Source organism: Lactuca virosa, chromosome 3 (genome assembly GCF_052849685.1).
Source record: "Lactuca virosa cultivar CGN04683 chromosome 3, Lactuca_virosa_CGN04683_v6, whole genome shotgun sequence".
Classification (NCBI taxonomy): domain Eukaryota; kingdom Viridiplantae; phylum Streptophyta; class Magnoliopsida; order Asterales; family Asteraceae; genus Lactuca; species Lactuca virosa.
This window is the reverse complement of record NC_136428.1, coordinates 279,360,609-279,372,586: the sequence shown is the minus strand read 5'-3', so window position 1 is coordinate 279,372,586 and position 11,978 is coordinate 279,360,609.

Below are 11,978 nucleotides of genomic sequence, written 5' to 3'. Positions count from 1 at the left end.
TAGGTATAATTTGAATCTTATCAGTGGTGTCTTGAATCATTTCAGGACCACCAAGGATTTTCTGTCCTACATTATGCCAACATAATGGTGTTCACAGTTACTACCGAACTCTAAGACATATGCACGGAGCATATCTTCTACTGTTTGGATTGTTCTCTCCATCTAACCATCTGTCTGGGGATGATAAGCTGTGTTGGGAGCAACTCGAGATCCCAATTCACTTTTCATACTCGCCCAAAAGTGAGAAGTGAAACGAGTATCACGATCGGAAATAATCTTGAGTGGCACACTATGTCTCGCCACAATTTCGTCTAAGTAAACTTGTGCGTATTTCTCCATTAGAACCGTTGTACGTATGGCGAGAAAATATGCACTCTTAATCAGCCGGTCGATAATTATCCAAAGGCTATCATTCACAGTTTTCTTCTCCTCTTTCAAGGTATTAACTGTATAAGCCGGATAAGTAGAATATCCCTTCGATATAAATTTACGAGTTTTTAAGAAAGAAATTTATTATTTTCACCGTAGACATAAAAGAATCATTCCTTTCGAGAGGGATGCATATCATCTCTTCGTAGCACAAGAGATCTGCGTAGTTCTTTGACAATCGATTCATGTCGAGAATAATATCAAATTTGGGAAAGAAGATAGGAATTAGGTTAGCAGGAAGATTATAACTTTCAATTCCTATGACACTATTTCTATAGACTTTGTCAGCAAGTAATGATATATTTCCTATGTTATCTATATGAAATGATTGGACAATTACGTAACAAGCAATTTGAAAAGAATGTGCGAATTTATAAGGCACGAAAGAATCTGAGGCATCACAATCAAATAAGATGTGAGCAGATATAAAGTTTACGAGAAATTACTAGTCACAACATTCGAGTCCTAACTTACTTCCTCTGTGGTAATCTAAAATGTACGATATTTAACTTTTGGTTTGCCAAAAGATTGTCAAACTCTTCAAACTTCTTAATTACTAGCGGCGCTCAAACCTGCACCCGCTCATCATTCTCTATTGGGCCTTCGATCCTAATCTTTGAGTTAAAACTCAATTCTCATTGCAGACTCCTGCTCCTTCTTGGTTTATAGACTAAACCCAAGATAAGGCCTTTATTTTTGCTATAACAACAACTCGTATGGTCTTATTCTAATGACCTTTGATTTTATAACGCACAAGACACATAACGAACCAAACTCTTGTATTAGAATCAGATCGAATAAATCAAGCTGATGGAATAAAGAAAATGAAAAGAGTTTGATCAACACGTGGATGCTTTGGAACAGAAAGAATAGCACCACGTATCTCTAATTCGTGCTTTCGGACATACACATCTTTTAGCTTTTGGCACCTCCTTCTTTCTAGTTGGAGTACTCTTTGATTGTTGAACGGAAACTTAACTCTCCGCCATTTGACTAGTAAGAGTAGGGCAGAAACATTTCTTGTGGCCAGTAACACCACATAGCAAGTCACATCTCTGGCTAATGATTGCTCAATTCTTTAATGCAGATTGTTGTATTTCTATCGACTACCTCGACCATTTACTTTTTCAGTATTCCTACTGAAGTTTCGTCATTACTCAATACATGGCTTTCTAAACCAATCAACTTTATCTTTGTAGATTTATATTAATCGGACTCCACTCTTTATGACATTAAGATTTGAACGATAATTATTTCCTTAGTCATTACTGAAACGAAGGTAACGACACACATGAATAAAACGGAATCATTTACTAGCTTCTTGGTAACCTTGTGACTTTTCCTGATCCAAGTGTGAGTCATGTGCTTCCAGTAGTATAGGCCTCTACTACTATTCACACCTACTCATACTCGTCCCAAGTATTGTCTCGCAGTTCCCAAGTCACCATTCAAAAGTTTTCACAAAGCAAATTTTCACACCTAAGTGTGTTCAAACAAGTACATACAACAAATTCTCCTAGACTCAACTAGGGTTTTCGCGTTTCTATCAAACATATCTTGGATTACTTATACTCGCCTTCTAAAATTCTTCTCATGCATATGCTCGATTTAATATATCCTAATACTTTTCGATAGGTCGATAGAAATTTTACTTCCATTTCTTCATATAAATTCTTTCTCGGGTAGTGTCTACTCTGCAAGACATACTATACCCAAAATTTACTCTAGCAGTATGGAGACAAACGGTCTTCAACTTCTTGCATCTACTTCTAACTCATGCAAACCATCATGCACATTAGTTGGTTTCATTATCCTTTCATGACATCGTTATTCTTGTATCTGAGTAAGTCTAAGTCTACTTCATAGGGGTCTATCCTAAGAAGTTTGCATTATTGCTGCATCTCAGCAAGCTCTACTAGCTTCAACTTGGTTCTCTACCATTCCTAACTACAACATCTCTTCTCATATAATAATATGAGTATATATCTTCTTCAACTAAGTACTCTACCTTACTCTAACAAGTAAGCCACTCAGCCTTTTCACAACCAAATAACTTATTTCAGCATCCTAATCATGTATGTTAAAGTCGGCTTAACACACAATGGAACTTCCATTAGGATGTGATAGTAGTCAATCATCACTCAGTATTATTAAATACTAAGTCTGAACATCTTGTATAGGGTTACTACTCGAACTACCTACTACATCACAACGTCTTGGCCTATTGAGTCTAAAAACTTCATTAGACTTTCCTTTGATCTTCATTTAATTTTTCTAAATCTTGTACCACATTAATTTCAATACTGTCAAAGTATTTATCACCATCTTCGGTTCTTCTGACTCTATAAACAATCACTGCTTCAATCTGGACAGTGGTGGAACAACTTCATCGGTTATGCCAAAACATTTATCTTGCCCAAACGCACATCTTTCTTCCAAAGATGTTATTATATATAAAACATACTTTAAATGTATAATACCACTCTATTGGTATTAATACACTATTTACGATAACACTTCATATTTATTATTTTACGATATCCTTCGATCGTTTATCAATAAACTTATCAATGTCAACTATCATAAGTATCTTTATTACTTTGAAAAGTTTTATGTAAATTCTATTACGAAAATTCTTAGAATTCTGAACATAAAATTTTCTAAATCAAGGTCGGCAACAGACCTTAAACTTTCTCAAATAATAGCAATACAGCTAAGCAACTTAAGGCATGCAATATTTATTTATCCTTTAGCACATCTTAGAATATAAGGCATATCCCCTCTTAATATTCTAGTGCTTGTGTCCATTAGGTATCCAACCAAAAGTATACCAGATACATATTGTATCATCACTTAACAATTTATGTTTAAATCTAGAAATTCTCAAAATTCCTAGTTCATATAAACTAATTCTCTAAAATTTTTGAAGTGACTTAATATCTTAGAATACTAGGGTTTATCACTACCCAATACCCCACTTAAGTGTTTCCTATGGTTTGTATCCATATATTTACAATGATTCAGTTCATATATTGAACTTCCAATAGTTTAAGTCTAAATACCAATCCATGGAATTTAGTTCACTTAAACCACTGCTCTGATACCATGATTGAAAGAACCCCTTTCTAAACTTTCATACTAGACAATAAAGTTACTCCAAAACATGCTACATGCATATTTATAAAACATTATCATACATTGATAAAGTGATTACAAAAGATTGGATACAAACCGACTATGTTTTAATATTTTACATAACTACCCAGGATATTGTAAATTTATACAAACATGATCCCTAAATACAAAAGTAATATTACAACTATTCTAAACCTTTCAACAGTATATGACTACACTGGTTACTTATCTCCTGCAAAATTTGTTAAACATTGAGAGGGTAAGCGGTGAAGCTTAGTGAGTTCAATAATAGATACAATATAACGTTATGCCATATATATATACTTCAATATGACAGAGGCAAAGAGGATCAAGGAACAACAAAGGCATAATGCTAAAAGCTTTCCATATCAATCAATGAGACATAACAATTTCCATACTTGATATAAAATCAATAAAGTTTCAGCACAAATGGCACAGTAAATACTCAGGAATATCATTTTGCTAGAATATTTAGGCTTTCAGCCTTATCTTAGCATACTACCGAAGCCAAAGTGATGCATATGTCATACACTTCATGGTTAACGGTTCATACCAATACCCAAGTGATGCCTATGTCATACACTTCAAGTCAGAGGTACAACCTTGCTATAAAAATAGCGGAAACAACAACTCGAGATGATAACATGGAAAAACACATAACACATATAACACATAACATACAATTGTTTCTATGTATTAAACTCACCGTGAAATAACCGGGGGTCAAAATAGTAATTTGGGCAGCACTTCGGCTCTAAATATGACTTTCTTCGTTGAAAACCGAGAGTTTTCTTGAAAACCGGGCTCTGCGAAGGTAGAGCTTCGAAACCGAAAAGATAAATTTTTCGGGCTTCTCGGGAATCTCGGGGCGCGTTTCGGGCTTTGGAATAAGTACCGGGGCTTCGGGGGAAGTCGGAATGTAAGAAAATGTTGAAAAAGGGTGAAAAAGGACAAATTTCAAACATCTAACCGGGAGGTCTCGCACCCCTTATATAGGTGCGAGCCTCGGATCCGAAGCGAAGGGAGGAGGGCACGTGAATGCGAGGTTCGGACCAGGTGGCAGCAGGGCGAGGCTCGGACGGACAAGTGCTCGCTTCGCATTGGTCGGATGACGCGGCTTCTAGCTTCGGATCGGGTCGGTTGTATCGGTCGAATCAGTAGCTAACACGCGGGTCGGATCACGTGGGGCACATGCGAGATCACGTGGCTTCTTCAGAAACCTGTGCGACACGCGTCGCTTCTCGGATATGCCACGCAGCAGCTTCGGACACGTGGCCAGCTCCGAGCGAGGGTGACGTGGCAATCACTATTCATGCGAAATTTCTCGAAAAATGTGCCCAATCTTGTAAAATCCATAACTTTCTCATACGGGATCCATTTTTGACGTTCTTTACATGCACGCGTAGAGAAAATTATGCTCTACAACTTTCGTTTAGACTTCGTTGGAAAGTTTTGAATTTATTTTTATATTATTATTTTTAACCGACCGGGATTGGTAAATCCGTTAAAAATTCATAACTTCTTCATCCGACGTCCGTTTTCGTCAGACTTTTTACCGTTGTACTACTAATGACGAGAACTTTGATTCTCGTTTAGGTTGTGTCGGCTAAAAATCACTCGATCTAAAATTCGAGTTTTTAGCTGTCTACTGCTAAGCTGAAACTTGTAAAAATCATAACTTCCGCATACGAAGTCAGATTTTGGCGTTCTTTTTATCGAACTTCTCGGTTTAACGAATACTACGACTTTCATTTAGATCACTAAGGCTAAAAAGTAGTTTATCAAAAACTCACTTTTTACGTCATTCGGCACCGTGCCGGTTTTATCGCGGATCTTCGATTGGTCATAACTTCTTCGTTATAACTCGGATTTCGACGAGGTTTTCGCCTACATGTTTATAACTAGATTATCTACAACTTTAAATAATAGAAATTTACTTATTTCAAATTTTATATTTACGCTAAATTTCACTATTTGGCTTTTAATTGGAATCTGATAAGACTTCCAATATTTTATGAGTGATTCTAAACATAGTTTTACTTTATTTCTAGTAAAAACTATCTGTTAGAACTCAATACTCAATTTCTAATAATATTTCATAATATTATTAACTTTTTAATTTACATAACACGATTTTAAAACGTGTATGTTACAAATACCTCCTCCTTTTGAGGATTTCGTCCCCGAAATCACAACGATTTAGACAAATGAGGATATGTCGCTCTTATCTCATTCTTTTTTTCCCTAGGTATAATTTGAATCTTATCAGTGGTGTCTTGAATCATTTCAGGACCACCAAGGATTTTCTGTCCTACATTATGCCAACATAATGGTGTTCACAGTTACTACCGAACTCTAAGACATATGCACGGAGCATATCTTCTACTGTTTGGATTGTTCTCTCCATCTAACCATCTGTCTGGGGATGATAAGCTGTGTTGGGAGCAACTCGAGATCCCAATTCACTTTTCATACTCGCCCAAAAGTGAGAAGTGAAACGAGTATCACGATCGGAAATAATCTTGAGTGGCACACTATGTCTCGCCACAATTTCGTCTAAGTAAACTTGTGCGTATTTCTCCATTAGAACCGTTGTACGTATGGCGAGAAAATATGCACTCTTAATCAGCCGGTCGATAATTATCCAAAGGCTATCATTCACAGTTTTCTTCTCCTCTTTCAAGGTATTAACTGTATAAGCCGGATAAGTAGAATATCCCTTCGATATAAATTTACGAGTTTTTAAGAAAGAAATTTATTATTTTCACCGTAGACATAAAAGAATCATTCCTTTCGAGAGGGATGCATATCATCTCTTCGTAGCACAAGAGATCTGCGTAGTTCTTTGACAATCGATTCATGTCGAGAATAATATCAAATTTGGGAAAGAAGATAGGAATTAGGTTAGCAGGAAGATTATAACTTTCAATTCCTATGACACTATTTCTATAGACTTTGTCAGCAAGTAATGATATATTTCCTATGTTATCTATATGAAATGATTGGACAATTACGTAACAAGCAATTTGAAAAGAATGTGCGAATTTATAAGGCACGAAAGAATCTGAGGCATCACAATCAAATAAGATGTGAGCAGATCTAAAGTTTACGAGAAATTACTAGTCACAACATTCGAGTCCTAACTTACTTCCTCTGTGGTAATCTAAAATGTACGATATTTAACTTTTGGTTTGCCAAAAGATTGTCAAACTCTTCAAACTTCTTAATTACTAGCGGCGCTCAAACCTGCACCCGCTCATCATTCTCTATTGGGCCTTCGATCCTAATCTTTGAGTTAAAACTCAATTCTCATTGCAGACTCCTGCTCCTTCTTGATTTATAGACTAAACCCAAGATAAGGCCTTTATTTTTGCTATAACAACAACTCGTATGGTCTTATTCTAATGACCTTTGATTTTATAACGCACAAGACACATAACGAACCAAACTCTTGTATTAGAATCAGATCGAATAAATCAAGCTGATGGAATAAAGAAAATGAAAAGAGTTTGATCAACACGTGGATGCTTTGGAACAGAAAGAATAGCACCACGTATCTCTAATTCGTGCTTTCGGACATACACATCTTTTAGCTTTTGGCACCTCCTTCTTTCTAGTTGGAGTACTCTTTGATTGTTGAACGGAAACTTAACTCTCCGCCATTTGACTAGTAAGAGTAGGGCAGAAACATTTCTTGTGGCCAGTAACACCACATAGCAAGTCACATCTCTGGCTAATGATTGCTCAATTCTTTAATGCAGATTGTTGTATTTCTATCGACTACCTCGACCATTTACTTTTTCAGTATTCCTACTGAAGTTTCGTCATTACTCAATACATGGCTTTCTAAACCAATCAACTTTATCTTTGTAGATTTATATTAATCGGACTCCACTCTTTATGACATTAAGATTTGAACGATAATTATTTCCTTAGTCATTACTGAAACGAAGGTAACGACACACATGAATAAAACGGAATCATTTACTAGCTTCTTGGTAACCTTGTGACTTTTCCTGATCCAAGTGTGAGTCATGTGCTTCCAGTAGTATAGGCCTCTACTACTATTCACACCTACTCATACTCGTCCCAAGTATTGTCTCGCAGTTCCCAAGTCACCATTCAAAAGTTTTCACAAAGCAAATTTTCACACCTAAGTGTGTTCAAACAAGTACATACAACAAATTCTCCTAGACTCAACTAGGGTTTTCGCGTTTCTATCAAACATATCTTGGATTACTTATACTCGCCTTCTAAAATTCTTCTCATGCATATGCTCGATTTAATATATCCTAATACTTTTCGATAGGTCGATAGAAATTTTACTTCCATTTCTTCATATAAATTCTTTCTCGGGTAGTGTCTACTCTGCAAGACATACTATACCCAAAATTTACTCTAGCAGTATGGAGACAAACGGTCTTCAACTTCTTGCATCTACTTCTAACTCATGCAAACCATCATGCACATTAGTTGGTTTCATTATCCTTTCATGACATCGTTATTCTTGTATCTGAGTAAGTCTAAGTCTACTTCATAGGGGTCTATCCTAAGAAGTTTGCATTATTGCTGCATCTCAGCAAGCTCTACTAGCTTCAACTTGGTTCTCTACCATTCCTAACTACAACATCTCTTCTCATATAATAATATGAGTATATATCTTCTTCAACTAAGTACTCTACCTTACTCTAACAAGTAAGCCACTCAGCCTTTTCACAACCAAATAACTTATTTCAGCATCCTAATCATGTATGTTAAAGTCGGCTTAACACACAATGGAACTTCCATTAGGATGTGATAGTAGTCAATCATCACTCAGTATTATTAAATACTAAGTCTGAACATCTTGTATAGGGTTACTACTCGAACTACCTACTACATCACAACGTCTTGGCCTATTGAGTCTAAAAACTTCATTAGACTTTCCTTTGATCTTCATTTAATTTTTCTAAATCTTGTACCACATTAATTTCAATACTGTCAAAGTATTTATCACCATCTTCGGTTCTTCTGACTCTATAAACAATCACTGCTTCAATCTGGACAGTGGTGGAACAACTTCATCGGTTATGCCAAAACATTTATCTTGCCCAAACGCACATCTTTCTTCCAAAGATGTTATTATATATAAAACATACTTTAAATGTATAATACCACTCTATTGGTATTAATACACTATTTACGATAACACTTCATATTTATTATTTTACGATATCCTTCGATCGTTTATCAATAAACTTATCAATGTCAACTATCATAAGTATCTTTATTACTTTGAAAAGTTTTATGTAAATTCTATTACGAAAATTCTTAGAATTCTGAACATAAAATTTTCTAAATCAAGGTCGGCAACAGACCTTAAACTTTCTCAAATAATAGCAATATAGCTAAGCAACTTAAGGCATGCAATATTTATTTATCCTTTAGCACATCTTAGAATATAAGGCATATCCCCTCTTAATATTCTAGTGCTTGTGTCCATTAGGTATCCAACCAAAAGTATACCAGATACATATTGTATCATCACTTAACAATTTATGTTTAAATCTAGAAATTCTCAAAATTCCTAGTTCATATAAACTAATTCTCTAAAATTTTTGAAGTGACTTAATATCTTAGAATACTAGGGTTTATCACTACCCAATACCCCACTTAAGTGTTTCCTATGGTTTGTATCCATATATTTACAATGATTCAGTTCATATATTGAACTTCCAATAGTTTAAGTCTAAATACCAATCCATGGAATTTAGTTCACTTAAACCACTGCTCTGATACCATGATTGAAAGAACCCCTTTCTAAACTTTCATACTAGACAATAAAGTTACTCCAAAACATGCTACATGCATATTTATAAAACATTATCATACATTGATAAAGTGATTACAAAAGATTGGATACAAACCGACTATGTTTTAATATTTTACATAACTACCCAGGATATTGTAAATTTATACAAACATGATCCCTAAATACAAAAGTAATATTACAACTATTCTAAACCTTTCAACAGTATATGACTACACTGGTTACTTATCTCCTGCAAAATTTGTTAAACATTGAGAGGGTAAGCGGTGACGCTTAGTGAGTTCAATAATAGATACAATATAACGTTATGCCATATATATATATACTTCAATATGACAGAGGCAAAGAGGATCAAGGAACAACAAAGGCATAATGCTAAAAGCTTTCCATATCAATCAATGAGACATAACAATTTCCATACTTGATATAAAATCAATAAAGTTTCAGCACAAATGGCACAGTAAATACTCAGGAATATCATTTTGCTAGAATATTTAGGCTTTCAGCCTTATCTTAGCATACTACCGAAGCCAAAGTGATGCATATGTCATACACTTCATGGTTAACGGTTCATACCAATACCCAAGTGATGCCTATGTCATACACTTCAAGTCAGAGGTACAACCTTGCTATAAAAATAGCGGAAACAACAACTCGAGATGATAACATGGAAAAACACATAACACATATAACACATAACATACAATTGTTTCTATGTATTAAACTCACCGTGAAATAACCGGGGGTCAAAATAGTAATTTGGGCAGCACTTCGGCTCTAAATATGACTTTCTTCGTTGAAAACCGAGAGTTTTCTTGAAAACCGGGCTCTGCGAAGGTAGAGCTTCGAAACCGAAAAGATAAATTTTTCGGGCTTCTCGGGAATCTCGGGGCGCGTTTCGGGCTTTGGAATAAGTACCGGGGCTTCGGGGGAAGTCGGAATGTAAGAAAATGTTGAAAAAGGGTGAAAAAGGACAAATTTCAAACATCTAACCGGGAGGTCTCGCACCCCTTATATAGGTGCGAGCCTCGGATCCGAAGCGAAGGGAGGAGGGCACGTGAATGCGAGGTTCGGACCAGGTGGCAGCAGGGCGAGGCTCGGACGGACAAGTGCTCGCTTCGCATTGGTCGGATGACGCGGCTTCTAGCTTCGGATCGGGTCGGTTGTATCGGTCGAATCAGTAGCTAACACGCGGGTCGGATCACGTGGGGCACATGCGAGATCACGTGGCTTCTTCAGAAACCTGTGCGACACGCGTCGCTTCTCGGATATGCCACGCAGCAGCTTCGGACACGTGGCCAGCTCCGAGCGAGGGTGACGTGGCAATCACTATTCATGCGAAATTTCTCGAAAAATGTGCCCAATCTTGTAAAATCCATAACTTTCTCATACGGGATCCGTTTTTGACGTTCTTTACATGCACGCGTAGAGAAAATTATGCTCTACAACTTTCGTTTAGACTTCGTTGGAAAAATTTGAATTTATTTTTATATTATTATTTTTAACCGACCGGGATTGGTAAATCCGTTAAAAATTCATAACTTCTTCATCCGACGTCCGTTTTCGTCAGACTTTTTACCGTTGTACTACTAATGACGAGACCTTCGATTCTCGTTTAGGTTGTGCCGGCTAAAAATCACTCGATCTAAAATTCGAGTTTTTAGCTGTCTACTGCTAAGCTGAAACTTGTAAAAATCATAACTTCCGCATACGAAGTCAGATTTTGGCGTTCTTTTTATCGAACTTCTCGGTTTAACGAATACTACGACTTTTATTTAGATCACTAAGGCTAAAAAGTAGTTTATCAAAAACTCACTTTTTACGTCATTCGGCACCGTGCCGGTTTTATCGCGGATCTTCGATTGGTCATAACTTCTTCGTTATAACTCGGATTTCGACGAGGTTTTCGCCTACATGTTTATAACTAGATTATCTACAACTTTAAATAATAGAAATTTACTTATTTCAAATTTTATATTTACGCTAAATTTCACTATTTGGCTTTTAATTGGAATCTGATAAGACTTCCAATATTTTATGAGTGATTCTAAACATAGTTTTACTTTATTTCTAGTAAAAACTATCTGTTAGAACTCAATACTCAAATTCTCATAATATTTCATAATATTATTAACTTTTTAATTTACATAACACGATTTTAAAACGTGTATGTTACAATTAATATCAAGTCTTTGGACAGTAATGCTAACTTGCAAGAGATATCCTTGTTTTGGTGATAAAATTGACAATAAATCATGTCAAGTAACAAGCCCCTCTTTGGATTGACTTATTAATCACATGGAACCAAAAAAAATTGTCACATGTTTATCATCGCATAGTGTTTATTCGACCAAATATCAGTCTACCTTTGGGTCGGCTAATACCCGCATTAATAAACACATAAACTATGAAGTTTGATAATAAGAATTGACAATAAATCATGTCAATTAATAAGCCCATCTTTGGATTGACTTATTAATAACATGTAACCTAAAAAAATGTCATATGTTTATTATCATATATGTATTTATTCGGCCAAATATCAACTTACCTTTGGGTAGATTGATATCCGCATTAATAAACA